Below are 17,673 nucleotides of genomic sequence, written 5' to 3'. Positions count from 1 at the left end.
GAGGGCAGGAGGGAGGGAGGAATTGAGGGTGGGAAGGGTAAAGAAGGGAGGGAGGGGGAAGTAAATTGAAATTTAAAAAGATAAATTGGTTCAGAAAACACCAGCTCACCTGAAGTGACAGCTAAGTCTTAGCTCTAGAGTCCTGAGTGTCTGCTTGAATAGGAATTATTACCTTGAGAGCTCTTTACTGCCAATTAAGGGCAGTGGTTCCCAATGTTTTTGGCACTAGGGACCATTCTGGTTTTGTGGAAGACACTTCTTCCACAGTTGACAAGAGTGGGGAGGTGGGAAGGCAGGGGCCATGGGGGCAGTGGTTCAGGATGACTCAAAGGAGCTGAAACCTAGATTCCTGGGTTAGGCAGGGGCTTTCACAGTGGGGTTCAAGCTCCTATGAAAATCTAATGCAACTGCCAATCTGACAGGAAGTGGTGCTAATGAGAGCATGGGCAATGGTTGTAAATGCAGATGAAGCTTCCCCTTGTTGGCCCAGTCCGTGTGTGTGTGTGTGTGTGTGTGTGTGTGTGTGTGTGGACCCTGGTTTAGGGAAAGAATCTTGCCACTAGGAAGACAAATTGCAAAGCAAGAGTTTACTTTTTACAGGGCAATTTGATACGGACATTAAGTTGTACAAATACAGCAAAAGTTGGGGAGTAAGTGTCCACTCTCACCCTGGTGTTCAGCACTTACTTGATGGCCTCAGTCATGCTTTCTTTTTGCAAATCCTGCACCTGAGCCAAACAGGACCTGAGGAGCCTTGCAGGTGCCATGGCCACCCCTCTGTTTTTGCTGCCTATCCACTGGAAGGGTCCATCCGTGCCTCTTCCTGGTGAGCTCCTGCTCTCATCTCCAGCCTTCTTCTTGGGCCCTTCAACATTCTCTTGGTTCTTGTCATGTTTTCACTCTGCTGTCGTCACACATATACTGGGCACATCTTACAATGGGCTACATGTGGTGTGATCGAAAAATATGGTGAACATTTGCATTTTTAAAATGTATTATATTCTAAGATACATTATCATTAATCCTCTCCAAAATACTTGTCCTCACTTCCAACACATTTATCCCATCTTTCTTATTACTTTCTGAAGCAGTTCTGGAGGTTCTCTTCTCTGTACTTAGTTGCAATGTCATGGCTCTCTCAATGTCCTGGATCCATTCAAAATGTTTACCTTTCATGGTTATTTTGACTTTGAGGAAGAGTCAAAAATCACACAGTGCTAGCACTGGTGAATAAGATGGATGAGGACATACTGTAATGTTTTTGTAAGTCTGCCTTTCTGCTGGATGGCACTTGGCAGCAGTATTCACCATATTTTCTATCTCACCTTGTAAAGACACTCACCAAAGACTTCAAGAAGTGCTTCAGAAAGTACCGAGAATGATGGGCAGTGTTCGAAGTAAAACGATAGGATAACTGTGTTCAGGGAGTATTTTGAGGGGGGTTAAGGGCAATGTGTCTTTTACTGTACTGCATTTAAAAAAAATAAACATTCACCATATATCTTGATCACACCTCATAGAATCCTGGATGTAAGCAGTGTTTTCCCTCATCCCTGAATCCTGTGTGTGTAGCCTAGGCTGAGCTCAGCCATAACTACAGTGCTGTCGGCCCCTTGATTCCACTTGCTCTTCTATTTTATCCCATTGCCTCTGGGAACTGTATCAGAACACTCAGGCTAGAGTTTGTCCAGAACTTGGTTGCCAGTGGTATTTGGCTCAAGACCACCCCAGTCCCCGTCATGGCCATTTCTCAACAAGACAGCTGCAATTGCTTCTTCACTAATCTCTGCACTTCCTGATGCTGACACACAGCCATGAGAGTGAACTTTTAAAATCATGTAATACACTGCGTTTCTTCCCTTGCCCAAAGCCTTTTCTTCCAAGATCTTAGCAAATTTTAAGTTATCTAGTTTGCTAATTTGTTTTCATTGTCCCCTCCAAGTCCCTGTAAGCCTTGTGAGGACAAGAGCCATGTTCGTGTGGTTCACTGTCTCCCTGACATCTAGCATGCTGCACGGGACACAGTTCCTCACAAACACTGGGGGAAAGCACACTAAACAGTACAGAGTTGCTCTCATTCCCCTCTGAGTTCCAACCCTTGCTCTAGCTCCCATTTCCTTGGCCCCTGTTTCTTGACCTCACAGAAGAAGTAACCACTGCACGCCTCTGCATCAGGAATTCCAATGGAGCCTCAGTGCTTACTTTTGCTGTGGAATCCAAGGCCACATCCCTGTGCTCTGTGTTTGCTCAGCCCATTAGGAACAGCCACAGCAAGGATAGCACACACTCTGGAGATTTCAGCTATAAGTTTTCCTTGTAAAACCAATCATGAGATAATATTCCTCAGACCCCAAAAAAAGTTCCACGTCCTATCAGAATAGCATTTACTTCCCTAAAAATATCACAGTAAAGGTTCATGAGCAATTAACAAAGCCATTGCCTTGGAATTGGGGAGACCTTAAAGATTCATTTAGGAAAACATTGCAGTTATCTTAGCCTGGTGAAATAACTCATTAAGAAAAGGATATTGAACAAAAGAAAGAATATTTGAGTATGTGGTCAGGAATGATGCACAGTTTACCATTGATTTTTTTCCCCCTCTGTATGGAAAGATGGTCAAAGAACTAGCCAAGTACATTTGAAGGGCATCCATAGTTTCAAATGCTTCTTCCTTTGTTATTCATTGAATAACAAAGAATAAACAGCTCAGCAAAATTTATCTTGAGAAAAGAGGGTGTAGTTTCTCAAAGTGTAATTGCAAACTCCAGGAGGATAGGAAAAGCCACGTGGGAGGAGACGGGCTGATTAAGAAGGTCTGGGGTCTTAGATATAAATTCAGGTGAAGCCAAAACATGTTTTTCGGATCTGGTAGAATTTTGCAAGACCAGTTATAGCCGGGTGTAGTTCAGCAGGCTGCTCATAAAGCAGAGGAATTCCTGTATTCTGCCCCTTCCCTCTTGGGCTCTGATCGTCACCAATTTTCACACCACCTCTGGCTGCAGTTGTATGCAGTACTTCCCCAAACTGACTGTGTATCAGAGTCACTGGAGGAACTCTTAAAAATGTGAGTTCCAGAACTTGCTCTAGACTACTGAATCAGAATTTCCTGGGCTGGAGCCCAAGAATCTGTATTTTCACAAAGCTCTGCAGATGATTCTGATAAGCAGCCTGGATTGGGGATCACTAGTATAGTGGAAAGAATTCTATTTGTATCTAAGCTCAACCATCAGATACTTGAGCAATTTTAGTTAGTCCAAGGTAGCTTGGACTATCAGGAAAATGGAAGAAATATCACCTATATCACAGAGTCATTGGAAAATTAAAGGAAATTACGTATGTGATCTCAATGTGGCTTTAATCGGCTGAGTTAGTTAATACTCTACCGTTGACCTAAAAACCTACCAGATTTTAATTTCTGAAAAAGTGTTTAGCTTCTGCTTCTGTGTTTAATTCTTTATGAAACTTGGTTTCTCCCCGCATCAGTCACCAAGGTTAAGGCCATATGTAGATGAATCGTGAGGCCATTGTGCCATATGTTCTAAGAGCTTTCCAAGTTCACTGCTACAAAAAAGCTCAACATTTAATGCATATTGTTTTTCGATATCTCTTTCAAAATTGCCAGCACAATTTCCATTTCTGGGAAATTACATAGACATGTCTGGATCCAGCTCTTTTATCTTTGCATTTCCAACTGCTCTGTTTTCCTTCTTTCTTCCCATCAAATTCTTATATTTTGACAGTTTTAAGACTTGCTCTTTCTTGATCTTTTCCTTCCTATAATACATTGAATTAAAATGAGCCCATTCTCCTTGGTGAGACTTCTTTCCAAACACAAAATACTCTGAAGTTCAGATTGCATTTCTGTGAGTGGGTTAACATTACAAAACGTTTGTGGTTTTATCCATCATAAACAAGAGTGTTTGAAATGAACTCTGCTTTTTTTCTCCCAAGAAACATAGAAAGGTTGGGACAAAGTAAAATGAATTTAATAAAAAAAGAAAACTTGCATCTTAAAAATAATGGTGATAAAAATGTAAATTGACTCTAGGGAAGGTTTTTTTAAAATATTATTTTATTGATACATTTTAAGTATACAATATAATGACATTCATCATTGGAAATTTGCACCTTTACATAGTCTCTCTTGGTTCTTATTTTTCACCCTTGCCCAGCCCTCCCTTCAACCCCTCTGTCCCTCCCTATTTACAAAGACTTTGTTTCCATTTTCCCATTTTCTCATATTAATTCCATTCCCTTCTTTCCTTTCCCCTACTCCTCACACTTCTCCTTCCCATTTGCCCCTTTTCTTCCTATTTCACATTACCTATTATACCTTTTAGTCCCCATTTATTCTTTCAGTTTCTCACACTAGAGAAACTATTTGGTATTTACACATGTGTGTCCTATTTATTTCACTTAAGAGTATCGGCGAGGGAAGGATTTTTAAATTGCTTTAACTTTAAGGAAAATGCCCTTCTAAGCATACACAATGAATCAGGATGAAAACACTTGGGCATTTTCATAAATGCCGTTTACTGTGTTCAGTGTTCCCAAATCTATCCAAAATAGCCCTTCCTCTTAGCAATTGAGGGAATGAGGCAAGCTGCATGAAGGACAATCTTAGCATACTGCATTTGAGAGTTACAGCTTTTAGTTGTGTGCCCTGTTGATTTGAGCATATTAGCAAACGTAGTATTTGCTGACAGTGTTTTGTATCAAACACATGCACTTGCAGAAGCAGAAGAAATAGTACATTCACATTTCCAATCTTCCCCTTTACTCAAAAAAAAAATGCTGCAATGTGGTTTGAGTTGTGAATCTATTGAAGACATCTTTGATGGATCAACAGTCAAGACATGTAAAAAGTGATTTGGAAAAGTTTTCATGGATTGGTGGTGGTGAGAGACATAGAATCTTGGGGCATCTCTCCATTTTCTTTTTGGTTCTTCTATCAGCCTCTAAATTTATCTGCTGTTACAATGAAAATCTCTCTCTCTCTCTCTCTCTCTCTCTCTCTCTCTCTCTCTCTCTCTCTCTCTCTCTCTCTCTCTCTCTCTCTCTCTCTCTCTCTCTCTCTCTCTCTCTCTCTCTCCCCTCTCTCTCTCTCTCCCTCTCTCTCATGCCAATCTCACTCAGAGTATTCTGGTGTATGACTAACTAGTTGCAAAGTAATTTGACCTTCTTGGATAATTGGTACCATCTCATATGACTCTCTAAAATAGCATCATTCAAGCTGAAATATTCCTAAAACTATGAAAGTTAAACAAGCTAACGGACCATATAAAAATCTGCCAAAATGTAGTGGAACATAACTTAAAAATAACCCTTCATTTTCACCTTTTTTATTAATGCCACTGTACATGTGAGACAAGAAAGAATGATTCCTATGTCAAAAGCAATGATCAAGTTTGAGATTAATTTACATCTTTGCTACAATTGCTCATCTTCTTTAGAACATGCATTTTTATTTTATCAAACAGGAAGGCTGGAAAAATGTCTTTAAAATTCTACAATCACACTTTTCTGCTTTAAAACAATTAGAGTATAGTAAATTGATGACCAAACTTAGGTCAGTACAACTGAACTCTAATTTGACTTTTCATGGAGCATTGAACTTGCTTGTGCTTTGGGTACCCTTATATGGAAAATATAGCTGATACTTGGTAGTTAGGATTCTAGAAACAAACCAGGACACCAATAAGATGAACTCTTGTGAGATTTTGAAGGTGCAATAGAGACAAACCTCTACTTTGCATCTGATCTTTTTGCTATGAGAGATGGTAGCTGTGGCAAACTGCATTCCCAGATCAGGGCAATGGCTTTGGGGTACCATGCATCAGAGGTAGTGATGTGTTGGGGTACCGACACCAGCCACCATTTCCTCACCTCTGGGTTCCAGTTATGTTAGTGACCCTGAATTGGTAAGCACTTACTAACTTACTTACATTAAATCCCTTTTATCTGGAAATACGAAGTAAAAAGCATTTCTTTTATACATCATACACGTTTATTTTTTTATTTAAAAAATTTTAGTACATGTTTGCAGTACATCATGATTACATTCTTTGTGACTAATTGGTACATCTTAGTGCCTTTTTTCCCTCTTCCTCAAGACCTCCACACCTTTTATTCATTTATCTTCTAAGTCTTTATAAAATTATTATGCATGCAGATTAACAGCTAGTCTAACAGACAAAAATATATAAACACATAAGTCAATTATAGTAAATGGAGGTTCACTTTTAGATGCATTATCCATGCTGGATTATAATAACATTTTCTCTCTTTTTTTCCTATTGCCTTTTATCATTTCTACATTGAATTTTTTGTATAAGAGAAACTATGTGATATCGAAGCTTGTGTGTCTGATATATGTGCATCCATTTTCCTACAAATGACTTGAGTTTAACCTTTTTTGTAGTAGAGTAGTACTCCACTGTGTATAAATATTACATTTTTTATTCATTTATCTGTTAATGGACAGGCTGTTTCCAAGTTTTAGCTATTATGAATTGTGCTGCTATAACAATGGGTATGCATACATCACAATAATATGATACCTTTAACTCTCTTGGAAAGAGACTTAGAAGGAAATTGGTGGTTCAAATGGAATTTCTACTTTAATGCTTTGAGGACTCTCCACACTGATTTCCATATTGATCGCACCAGTTTTACACTCCCATTAACAGTCAAGGATTTCTTTTTTCCTACAGCCTCTCCAGTATTGGTTACTGGTTGATTTCTTGATGAAAGCCATTCTTTCTTGAGTGAGATGGAATCTTAGTATTGTTTTAATTTGCATTTTTCTAATGGCGAGAGATGAACATTTTTTCATGTATTTATTGGCCATTTGTACTTCTTCATCTGAATTATGTATTCATGACAGATGTCTATTTTCAATTGGGTCTTTAAATGGGAGGGGGTTTAACTTTTTTGAGTTCTTTATATATTCTAGATATTAATTCTTTCTCTGAGGAGTAGCTGGCAATTTTTTCCCCATTCTGTCCTCTGTATCTTCACTCTGTTGGTGGTTTCCTTTGCTGTGTAGTGTAGAAGCTTTCAAATTTGATGTGATCTCATTTGCTGATTCTTGGTAATATTTCTTATATAACCAGGGTTCTGTTCAGAAGATCCTTGCCTACACCTATGTCTTCAAGAGTTTTACCTATTTTGCCTTCCAGCAGATGGAGTGTTTCTGTTTTAATATTTAGATCTTTAACCCAATTTGATTTTAGTTTTTTGCATGGTGAGACATACAGGTCTTGGCCTGGTCTTTTATTTTAACATTCCAATGTTTATGTTGCAAATTATAGACACATTGCTTATTATGGTGCTAGTCATGTGGTAACTAAAGTGCCTTCTTTTCAAAGGATGAGAGAAAGAATTAGCTGTTTTAGTAACTTTACATCTTGTATACTTTTAAACACTTCTTAAATATTACAGAAAAATAATAAACATACATGGAGGCTACAATGCAGTAACCAATTTATAGTACAGCTGAAGATCAAATTTAAAATAATCAAGTATGAATGTAAATAATTGTTAGTGCACTGCCTGTATTATGCCTGAAGGGAAAAAAAGCCTCTTCCCTGACCCCAGAGAAGTCCTATGTGATAGCCAGCAGTGATTTAAAAAAATCAGATACCTGGTTTGCTTCATTTTTGTTGAAGTGCTCACCTGAAGGGAACACTATTCATTAAACTCGTGTATTAATTTTCATACTCCTGAATAAGGTGGGGTTACATTTGACTTCTTTACCACATTTAGAAAAATAACAGGACTGGCTAGAGATTAGATGCTACTACTAATATTCCTTTTCTTCCTGGAGACGTGAGACTATTTTCTTGTGATTAATTTATTAAAACGTAGAATGTTCACATTAGATAATATAAGAATGCTTACCTGAATATTATAGCTAAGCATAGATATCTTTATAATCTCTTTCTAAGAATGTTTTTCCGAGTGTCCAAATTAATAATTTCTAATTTTTTCATGGATAACAACTGTCCCTATTTGGAGAAACTGGATGGTTAACTGTGGGTCCAGATAGTCATTTGTCTTTATCCCTAATGGTGAGAAACGATTCCCTCCAACTTTCCAGTGAAACAAGTACACACAGATCTCATTTCCCCTTTTTAATGCTGAAACATTAGTCAGAGGGACACATGCATGTTATTAAAATTAAGTTCAAAACATGTAAAATAATTCTGTATTAGAAACTTGACTCTATCTGAGGTCTCTTCTTTTTGGGAGTCACACTGGGCTGATTAAATGCTCCAATTCCACTGTTATTAACATTTAGGAGGCAGAATATTCCAGCTAGTTCAAACTGGAGGTTTAGTTTCTACAATGACTCCTGGTTGGTTGTGTAGTTTCAGTAAGTTCACATCTTCCTCTAGCAGAATTTGCTCCTCAATTCTGCAGTTCATTCTTTGACAACTTTTTAGCTATTACCATGAATATTTCATTTACATTCATTGATGTTTTAGCTGATGTTTCCATGAATAATAAACTTGTCATCTGTATAGGACTGTGCTTCCTGGAAATCCACAGCTCTTTTATTTGCTAGATTAGCCTTGTTTCCTGGTAAAGCTATTACAGTGTTAGGACTTGGTTGCTTCTGAAGTTCTTTAACCCAGTTTTTGCACTTGCGAAGGATTCCTCATTTGTAATGTCACATACAACAATGGCTGCTTGTGCTCCTCTGTTGTACATGGTGCTAAGCTATGGTATTGTTCTTGACCAGCCGTATCTCATATTTCACTCTTTACTGTGGTGTCATCAAGACACATAGTTCGGTTAGAAGGGAAACCCAAAGGTACTCTCTTGAAATTCATAAAATTGACCTTTCATGAAATAAAGACTAGGTTTGATTTGCCAACAACAAGCTCTCCCAGAAGAACTAGTTTGAATTGGCATATTTTATTTCCAGTATTTGCCCCATTAGGTCTTGTTGTTCCTTACTTAGGTCCAAATTTGAAAGAAATCTCTAACTTCAGTCTCCTAAAAGAACTTCCAGGACCCAAGCTGTTTTGTTTTGTTTTGTTTTGTTCTGTAAAGAAAACTGAACCCACACCACACGAACCTGTGAGGCCGCAGCTTCCTGGCAGCAAGGCCCAGGCATGGTCTGAAGAATGAATGAACCTGTAGCTGTGGCAGCATCTTAGGTTCAGTCTGTGGCATGTGGACAAACACTTTTCCCAGCACCATTTGTTAAAGAGGAAGTGGAGGTGCTTGACCTCTTTGTCAAAGATAATATTGCTAAATGTACCTGGAATTGTTTCTGCACTCTCTATTTGTTTTATTGATCTACAAATTTGGTTTGTTTTTCTTTTCCTTTCTTTTTTTGTTCTTCAATACTATGCTGCTTTCATCACTCTACCTTTGTAGTACAGCTTGAAGCCCAGGTTTGTGATTCCTCTTGCCTTAACCTTGTTGTCCAGGATTCTTTTGCTTTTCTCCATCTCTTCTGGTTCCATATGAATTTTAGGATTGCTTTCTCTAGTTCTGTGAGAAATGCTATTTGTATTTTAATTAGGACTGTGTTAAATGTATAAAACAGTTTTGGAAGCATGACCATTTTCACTATATTGGTTCTAGGTATCTAGGAACAGGTGATCTCTTTCCATTTTCTGATACTCTCTTTGATCTCCTTTCTCAGATACTGTAGTTTACAGGTCTTTCACTTCCTTGGTTGTGTTAATTCCTAAGGGTTTTTTTAATGCTTTGTGAAAGATAGTGTTTCCCTAATTTCTCTCTCCATGGGTTTATTATTGGTGTACAGGAATGCTACCGATTTTTGAGTGTTGACTTTGTATCCTGTTACACTACTGAATTTGGGTATTAATTCTAGGAGTCTGTTGGTGGGGTTTTGGGGGGGTTTCCATGTAAAGTTTGATGACATCTGCAAAAAACGATATTTTAACTTCCTCCTTTCCTATCCATATCCCTTTTATTTCTTTCTCTTTTTAATTGCTCTGGATAATGTTTTGAGAACTCTGTTGAACAGAAGTGAGAATAGCAGACATCCTTGTCTTGTTCCTGATTTTAGAGGGAAAAATTACAGCTTCTTTCGATTTACAATGACGTTGGCTGTTGGTTTGTCATAGATGGCTTTTACGAGATTGAGATAAAGACCTTTCTACACCTATTCACTTCAGGGTTTTTATCACAAATGATGTTGGGTGGGTTTTTAAAATTTTTTTTTATTTTGGTACCAGGGATCGAATTTGTGACCTTGCACTTGTGAGGCAGGCGGCGGAACCACTGAGCTAAATCTCTGTCCCAATGTTGGGTTTTCTCAAATTCTTTTTCTGCATCTATTGAAATGATCATGTAATTTATTTTCTTTGCCTCTCTTTAGGTGATGTGTTACATTTATTGATTTGCATATTGATCTTCCATCCACTAAAGGACTCCTGTTTAATCATTGTTTAGGATCTTTTTGATGATTTGCTACATTCTATTTGCTTATTTTATTGAGGACTTTTGCATGTATATTCATTAAGGAGGTTGGCCTATAGTATTCTTTTTCGGTTGGGTCCTTTTCTGGTTTTGGAATCAGGGTAATATTTGCTTCTGAGAATGACTTTGGGAGTATTGCTTCCCTTTCAATTTTTTAGAAGACTTTGAGGAGTGTTGGTGTTTGATCTTCTCTAAAGTTCTTATAAAATTCAGCATTGGATACATTAGGACCCGGGCTTTTCTTGGTTTGGTAGTTTTTTGAAATTTCTTCTTAATTTCATTCACTGATATTGGTTTATTCAGGCTTTTATATCTTCTTGGATAAGCTTTGGTAATTAATATGTATCAAGGAATTTTTCCATTTCTTCTAGATTTTCCATTTTATTAGAGTACTGGTTCTCAAAGTAGTTATCAGTGATCTTCTGGATTTCAGCAGAATACATGATGATTCTGCCTTTTTTATTCTTGCATGGATTTGGGTATTTTCTTTCCCTATGTTGGTAAGGTTGGCTAAAGGTTTGTCTGTTTTGTTTAATCTTTAAAAATACCACTATTTGCCTTACTGACTCTGTAGTGCTTTTAGTCCCCATTTCATTCAATTCTGCTCTGATCTTTATACTTTGCTTCCTCATACTAACTTGGGTTTGGATTGTTCTTGTTTTTATTTTTTTCTTTTTAGGACCTTGAGTGCATCATTAGGTTATTTATTTGAGCTCACTCTGTTTTTCTGATGTTGGTAGGTCATCACTATAAACTTCCCTCTTGGAACTGCTTTCAGTGAGTCTCACAGGTTCCAGAATGTTGTACTGGCATTATCATTTGATTGTAGAAACTAATTATTCTTTAATTTCATCTGTGACCCATTGATTATTTGAGGCATTATTCAATTTCCATGTGTTTGCATAATTACTGTCCTGTCTTTTGCCATTGATTTCTGGTTTCATTACACTATGATCTGATAATATGCATGGGATAATTTCAATTCTTTTATTTACTTAAGCATGCTTTATGGCTAGTATGTGGTCTATTTGGAGAAAATCCCATGTCCTGCTGAGAAGCATGTATATTCTGTTGTATTTGGCTGGAAAACTGTAGATATCTATCAAATCCATTTGCTTGAAGGTTCAGTTCAACTCTGATATTTCGTTGTTGATTTTTTTGTCCAGTTAATGTGTTCATTTGTGACAGTGGGTATTGAGGTCCCCCATTATGACTGTATTGGTGTTTGTCTGATTTTTCATGTCCATTAACATTTGTTTTATGAACTAAAACATGTTAGTATTTGCTAAGATATGCTACTATTTGATGTGTATATGTTTATAATTGTTATCTTTTCCTGTCAAATTGTTCCCTTAATCAATATGCAGTGAGTGACTTTCTTTGTCTCTTCTGCTCAGTTTTGGCTTGAACTCTACTTTGTCTGAAATTAGGGTAGCTATCCCTGCTTTTTGCATGGAATGTTGTTTTCCACCCTGTGATTTTTAATCTGTGAGTTTCTTTTTGAATTAAATGTTTCTTGTATACTGCATTTTGTTGAGTTTTATTTCTTGATCTATTCGCCAATCTGTGTTTTTGACTGGGGGATCTGAGACAATTCACATTGAGTTATTACTGACAGGCATTGACTTGCTCTTGTCATTGCATTTTTTTTTTTGTTGCCAATTTCCTTATTTTTTTTTTCCTTTGCTTAGCTGCTCATCCCACCAGCTATATGCATTCTTTTTTGTTTCTTGCTACTATTGGCTTCACTGTCTCTTTCTAGGATATCCTTGATAATTTTTTTGTAATGCTGGTTTGATGGTCATGAATTTCTTGAGGTGATCCTTGCCATAGAAATACCTTCTCTGTCAATTTTGAAGGCAAGTTTTGCAGTATACGAAACTCATGATTGGAAGGTGCAATCCTTTAGGGCTTGAAAAACTTCACTCCAAATCCTCCTGGCCTGGGAGGTTGTGTAGAGAAGTCTGCTGTAATTCTAATGCATTTACTTTAAATGTGATTTGATGCCTTTCTCTATCAGCTTTGAATATTTTTCCCTAAATGGACTTCTGATCCTTTGAGTATAATGTGACATGGAGAAGTTTTCTTTTGGTCATAGCTATTTGGTGTTCTGTATGCCTCACTTATCGACATTTGTATTTCTTTCCCTATATTTGGGAAGTTTTCTAACATTATTCCTCTAAACAGGTTTTTTATGACATTTTTGTTGTCTTCTGACTTTTCACTTATTCCAATTATTCTTGGAAAAGTCTTCTTTGTGTCATCTACAGCAGCAACTGTTGGATCTATTTGTCATGATCTCTTGTTTTTAAGTTGTCTGAGTAGCTGGTCTTTGAAGACATCATTGTCTTCTAGTTCTGAAATTCTGTCCTCACATTGGTCTGTCTTGCTGCCCATACTTTCAAAATGATTTTTAATCTCTTGGTTTTCTGATTGAAATCATTTCATGGACTCTAATTCTTTGGTAAAATGGTCATTTGTGTTTTGTGTCATTTTGTTTAGATCATCTAGCTTTTTATTACTGTCTTCTGAAAGCACCTATATCATTTTTGTTATTATTTCATTATCTGCTTAGTTTCACCTTCTTTGATCATGCTGAGTAGCTCTTTGATCTGTTTTCTAATCTTCTCTGTTATCCTTTCAAGTAATTCAGGTGTGTAGCTTATGCTGTCCTCCCTCTTGATGCCCCCTGGATTGGCTTTGGGGAATTTGAATTTTGGGAGGCGTTTTATTGCATTGTCTTCTCATGGTTCTATTGTTTTTGTTTGTTTCTTTATTTCATTTTGTGCTGAGGTTTGTGGATGCTTATAGTCTAAAGACTTGGTTGGTAGTCTGGAGATCTCTTTAGTTGCTTTTCAGTGATGTACTTTGGGCATATAGTCCTTTGCCACACACTCAAGACCCCACCTTCTTGGGATTCAGGGTAATTAGCCCAACAACAAAGTTCTCTGGGAATGTACTCTAATATTGGTAATGTCACAAAGGTAATCTGAGTCTTGGCTTACAGAGAAATAGCAACATTTATGGGTCTCTGTTGATATCAAGGGAATCTACTACAGTATTATCATCAAGGACAAATTAGATATTAACATACCATAAGAATCAATTATATACCACCCTCCATCCTAGAGAATAAATCTCCAAATGAAATGTAAACTTTAAGATAACCCAGGTATTGACTTATAGCTACTATGTACTAAATATGATAGCTATATCTACACTAATGGTAGAAAAGAATTCAACAGTAACTTTATAGAGTTAACTATCAAGAGATTGACAAACATTTATGGTTATACTATTAAAGATATAGGCTTTGTGACCAGGGAAATGCAAGTGGAAAACTGAAAATTTAAACTCTATGATATGAGAAGGAGAGAAAAGTGGTACAAAGGGTCATATTGGGAAATAGAAGGATGTTTTTAGAATTAGGTAAATGTAAGGAAAAATCTGATGAGAAGCAGATGATAAAAAGAGGGGAAAAGAAATAAATTATATAGAGTAAAAATAACAGATAAACAAAGAAAAGGGAGAAAAATTAAAAGGGAGAAGACAAAACAATAAAGAAAAAATAAGAAAAAGAGATAAGAAGCAAGGAAGGAGGACAAAAGAAAATTTCCCAAGCCTAAATAGACTGGTGAGGAAGAAAAGAGAAATGGAAAAAAGAGAAAACACAAATAAAACAAAAGAAAAAACCTAATAATTCACTGACTCACAAACAACAAGAATAAACAAAAAACAATAAAAAAACAAAAACAATAACAAAGAAAGTTCTCTGTGATATCTTCAGCAGTCTAGAATTTTGGGGCAATGTCCAAGTCAAGTAGTGTCCCTCCTTAAACTCTTAGCTAAAGAAGGTGGTCAGAATCCAGATCTATGCTGGATACAGACACCCCAGTTGTCAGTAGTATTCAAGAATTTTCTTCATGCACTGAAATCTGACTAATTCTGAACTTGTTATTCAAATTGAAGTGTAATAAAGGTACAGTGGTACCTCGGTTGAAAAATGCTTTTGTTTGCAAACAGTTTGGTTCACAAACAAGTCTTTGGCAACATTGTTTATGTTTGCAAACTCTATATCAGGTGACAAACATGACCATGGCCATCTTTGCCACACAAACACAAATGTGGATATCCTTTCCAAAATCATGGAACAAATTAAGTTCACAAACCAAGGCACCACTGTACTGTATTGTAGGGAATGTACCTTCATGTCAACTAAATGAGATAGGTATTAATTTTCCTTTTCGGCATATGAAAGAACTAAGTTCAATGAAATGAAGTTACTATAAACCACCTGAGAGAAGAGCCTCTATTTTAAACATTTTTGTATAAGACTCCTCCAGTTCCAGAGCACAGCTCTGTATTTGGCACCTAGAATAAATCCTTGATTGTTACTCCTGAATAAATACATGAATGGTATTATGACAAAACCTCCCAAGGAAAGTGACAACAAAAGATAAAAAAGTCAAACCATTTTCTGCTTGTGGGGAAAGCACTACAGTTGCCAAATCAGTGATTTTTTCCCCCCTTACTCCTTAGGTGTCCAACTGCCACCACTGAGAACTATTATAGATATTTTTATGTTTCTTGTGTATGTAATTTTGGTTTCTGTTGGAAAGAACAGTCAAAAAGTTTTACTGCCACACTAAATTCATCATCAATAGAGCATTCAGTCCATTCGGGTGAACTATTAGGTCTGTCTGTCTCAGCCCATCTTTCTCCTCCTCCACCCCCCTTCCACTTCTTCATTAATTACTTATCTTAATTACTTTCCTTGTCACTGGGACAAATATCTGACAACTTAAAGGAGGAAAGGTTTATTTTTGTTCACAGTTTCAGTCCAAGGCAGAAATGGGATGGCACAGAGCCATGGCAGATGAGATGGTACTCAGTGCATGACAGCCAGAAAGCAGAGAGAAAAAGAAGTTGGGAACAAGAACACATCCTTCCAGGTCATGGTTTCAGTCAACTGCCTCTTCCAATCAGGTACTACCTCCTAATAGCACATTTGGTAATGCATCCATCAGTGGATTGAGTATATTGATGCGTATAGGGCCCAAGATCCAATCACTTTTCACACACATGAGAAGATGGGGGGTGTTCCAGGTCTAAACCATAAGAACATTGGTGACTAAACTCAGAGCTTCAAGCTTGCTAGACAAGCACTTTACCACTGAACTATACTCCAATCCCCTTTTATTTTTATTTGAGACAGGGTCTTGCTAAGTTGCTCAGGCTGGCCTCAAACTTGCAATTCTCCTGCCTCTGCATCCAAAGTAGCTGACATTATAGTTGTGCACCACCACATCCAGCTAGCAATTCTTTTCTAAGAAATTTCCTTTACAACTTCTAAGTCAATATATTTCCAAACCCAATTCTAGAGTATGTTTCTACTAGAATCTTTGCAAACCACTTTGCTTTATTTATAACCTTTAGAAGCCAAGGTGTGACATCTACAAATCTCTGTAGATTCCTCTATCAAGTTTTGATCATTTAAAGGGAGATTTTCTTGTCTCAGGGCTTTCTGGCCACTAAATATGCTATATTCTACACATTTCCTTGTAAGTGTCAAAATTATGTGCATTTTAGAAGGAGATGCATGTGTTTCTGATCCACCTACAAGTAAATCAACCTGTTTGGTGAGAGCAGCCAGAGATCCAAAGCTTTTAGGAAAGTTTCTGTTTCTTTAGAAGCAGGGAGACAGGTATGTGAAAATTAAGCACCCCTAATCCTATTCTCAAGCTATTGGTGAAGCCCAGTCCTTGGGGAGTTTTAGGAAATGCTAGTTTTTCAAAGCCATTCCTGCGAAGGTAGATCTGGCTCTGAATGAGTCTGGTGAATAATGTCCCAGGAGCAGCTTTCAGGGTGATGACTGGCTCTCCTGACCCTTCCTGCAGACTCTTTCCATTAAAGTTTCCCATCAGTTGACCAAATTTTTGCAAGGTCTTTCTGTCTAATATCCAAGGCTGTTGCCATAGCACTTGATATTATATTACTATTGGTCATTCTGTGGTCAGAGGAGTGCTGCTTGCTGAAAACCTATTTCATAACCCAGAGCTGTGGCTGTCCACACATCTACCTTCATGGGGAGCAGGATTGTTACTTTCAGAAGCATCATGCACAGCCTTCCTTGGAGTGTAATAAATTGAGGTATTTGGCTGGACTTTTGTACCTGGACACTCCCTGAACTTTTGACATTTGGGCAACTCAGGGAAGAAGGGTGTTGTTCTATTGGACAGTTCTCAGAAAGATCTAAGAATCATGTATACAATTTGAAGTTAATCTGTAAACTACTAAAGTAAAAAGTAGTATCACCCTTTCCATTTTTGTGTCTAATGCTAGGGATTGGATCCAGGGCCTTTGCATTGAACTATATCCCTGGTCTTTATTGTATTTTGAGTCAGGGTCTCACTAAGTCATTAAATTGCCCAGGCTGGGCTTAAATTTACCATCCTGCTATCTCTGCCATTCAGAATACTGAGATTACAAGCATATGCCACCATGCCTACCTTTCCCTTTTTCCATCCCAGGGTAAAATGCTCAACAGCCTTTTATGACTTCTTCAAAACATTGTAAATGTTTATTCTTTCAGCACATAGCCACTCCCTTTGTCAGGTCCCATGAAAGTTCTCAGGTTAAAAAGAAACAGGAGACATAGTCCTCAGCTTCAAGAAGCTTAATACCCTTGAATAAGGCAGGTGTACAATAAGTAGATAAGTACTGGGTAGCAGTGTGGTACAGGGAAGAGAATCAATGGTGGAGTCTAAGAGTTCTAAATTCCAGTTCCAGCTCTGCCACTTAGCAGGTGGAGAGTCTGAGCTAAGCCACGTAACCTCCTAGTCTCAATTGCTTCGTCTGTAAGATGGAGGGAGGGAGGATTAAATAAACCACATACAAAGTAAGTCACTGACTTGCTAACATTTGTAGATGTGAACAAATCGTTTAAGCCGCTCACATGTCTGCTGGACATTGTCACCGTTGTGCTGCTGTGTGCTCACTGTACAGTGTAATAGTGTACAGTAGTACCGGCTCAGTGGGAGCCCATGATGTTCAGCAGCAAGAGGAAAAGCAACAGTAATGTGGAGGCGACTGCTGGGAAGAACAAAACAATAACCATGAAAACAATTGAGATTGGACTAAGGCAAAAAGATGATAGACTTTGCTCCACCCTCTTGCACCTCCCCTCCCTCCTCCAGTTAGTAACTCTCT

At 37.6% G+C, this 17,673-nt stretch overlaps 1 pseudogene; it reads right to left on the bottom strand.

Moving 5' to 3' along the window:
* Nucleotides 1-4,149: 4,149 nt before the first annotated feature.
* On the bottom strand, nt 4,150-9,464 carry LOC101708966 (ras-related protein Rab-5A pseudogene; annotated as a pseudogene).
* Nucleotides 9,465-17,673: the final 8,209 nt, after the last annotated feature.

Source organism: Heterocephalus glaber, unplaced genomic scaffold (assembly GCF_053883595.1).
Source record: "Heterocephalus glaber isolate CG9 unplaced genomic scaffold, H.glaber_assembly_v1.0 deba00000809, whole genome shotgun sequence".
Classification (NCBI taxonomy): Eukaryota; Metazoa; Chordata; class Mammalia; order Rodentia; family Bathyergidae; genus Heterocephalus; species Heterocephalus glaber.
This window is presented reverse-complemented; position numbering and strand designations above follow the sequence as displayed.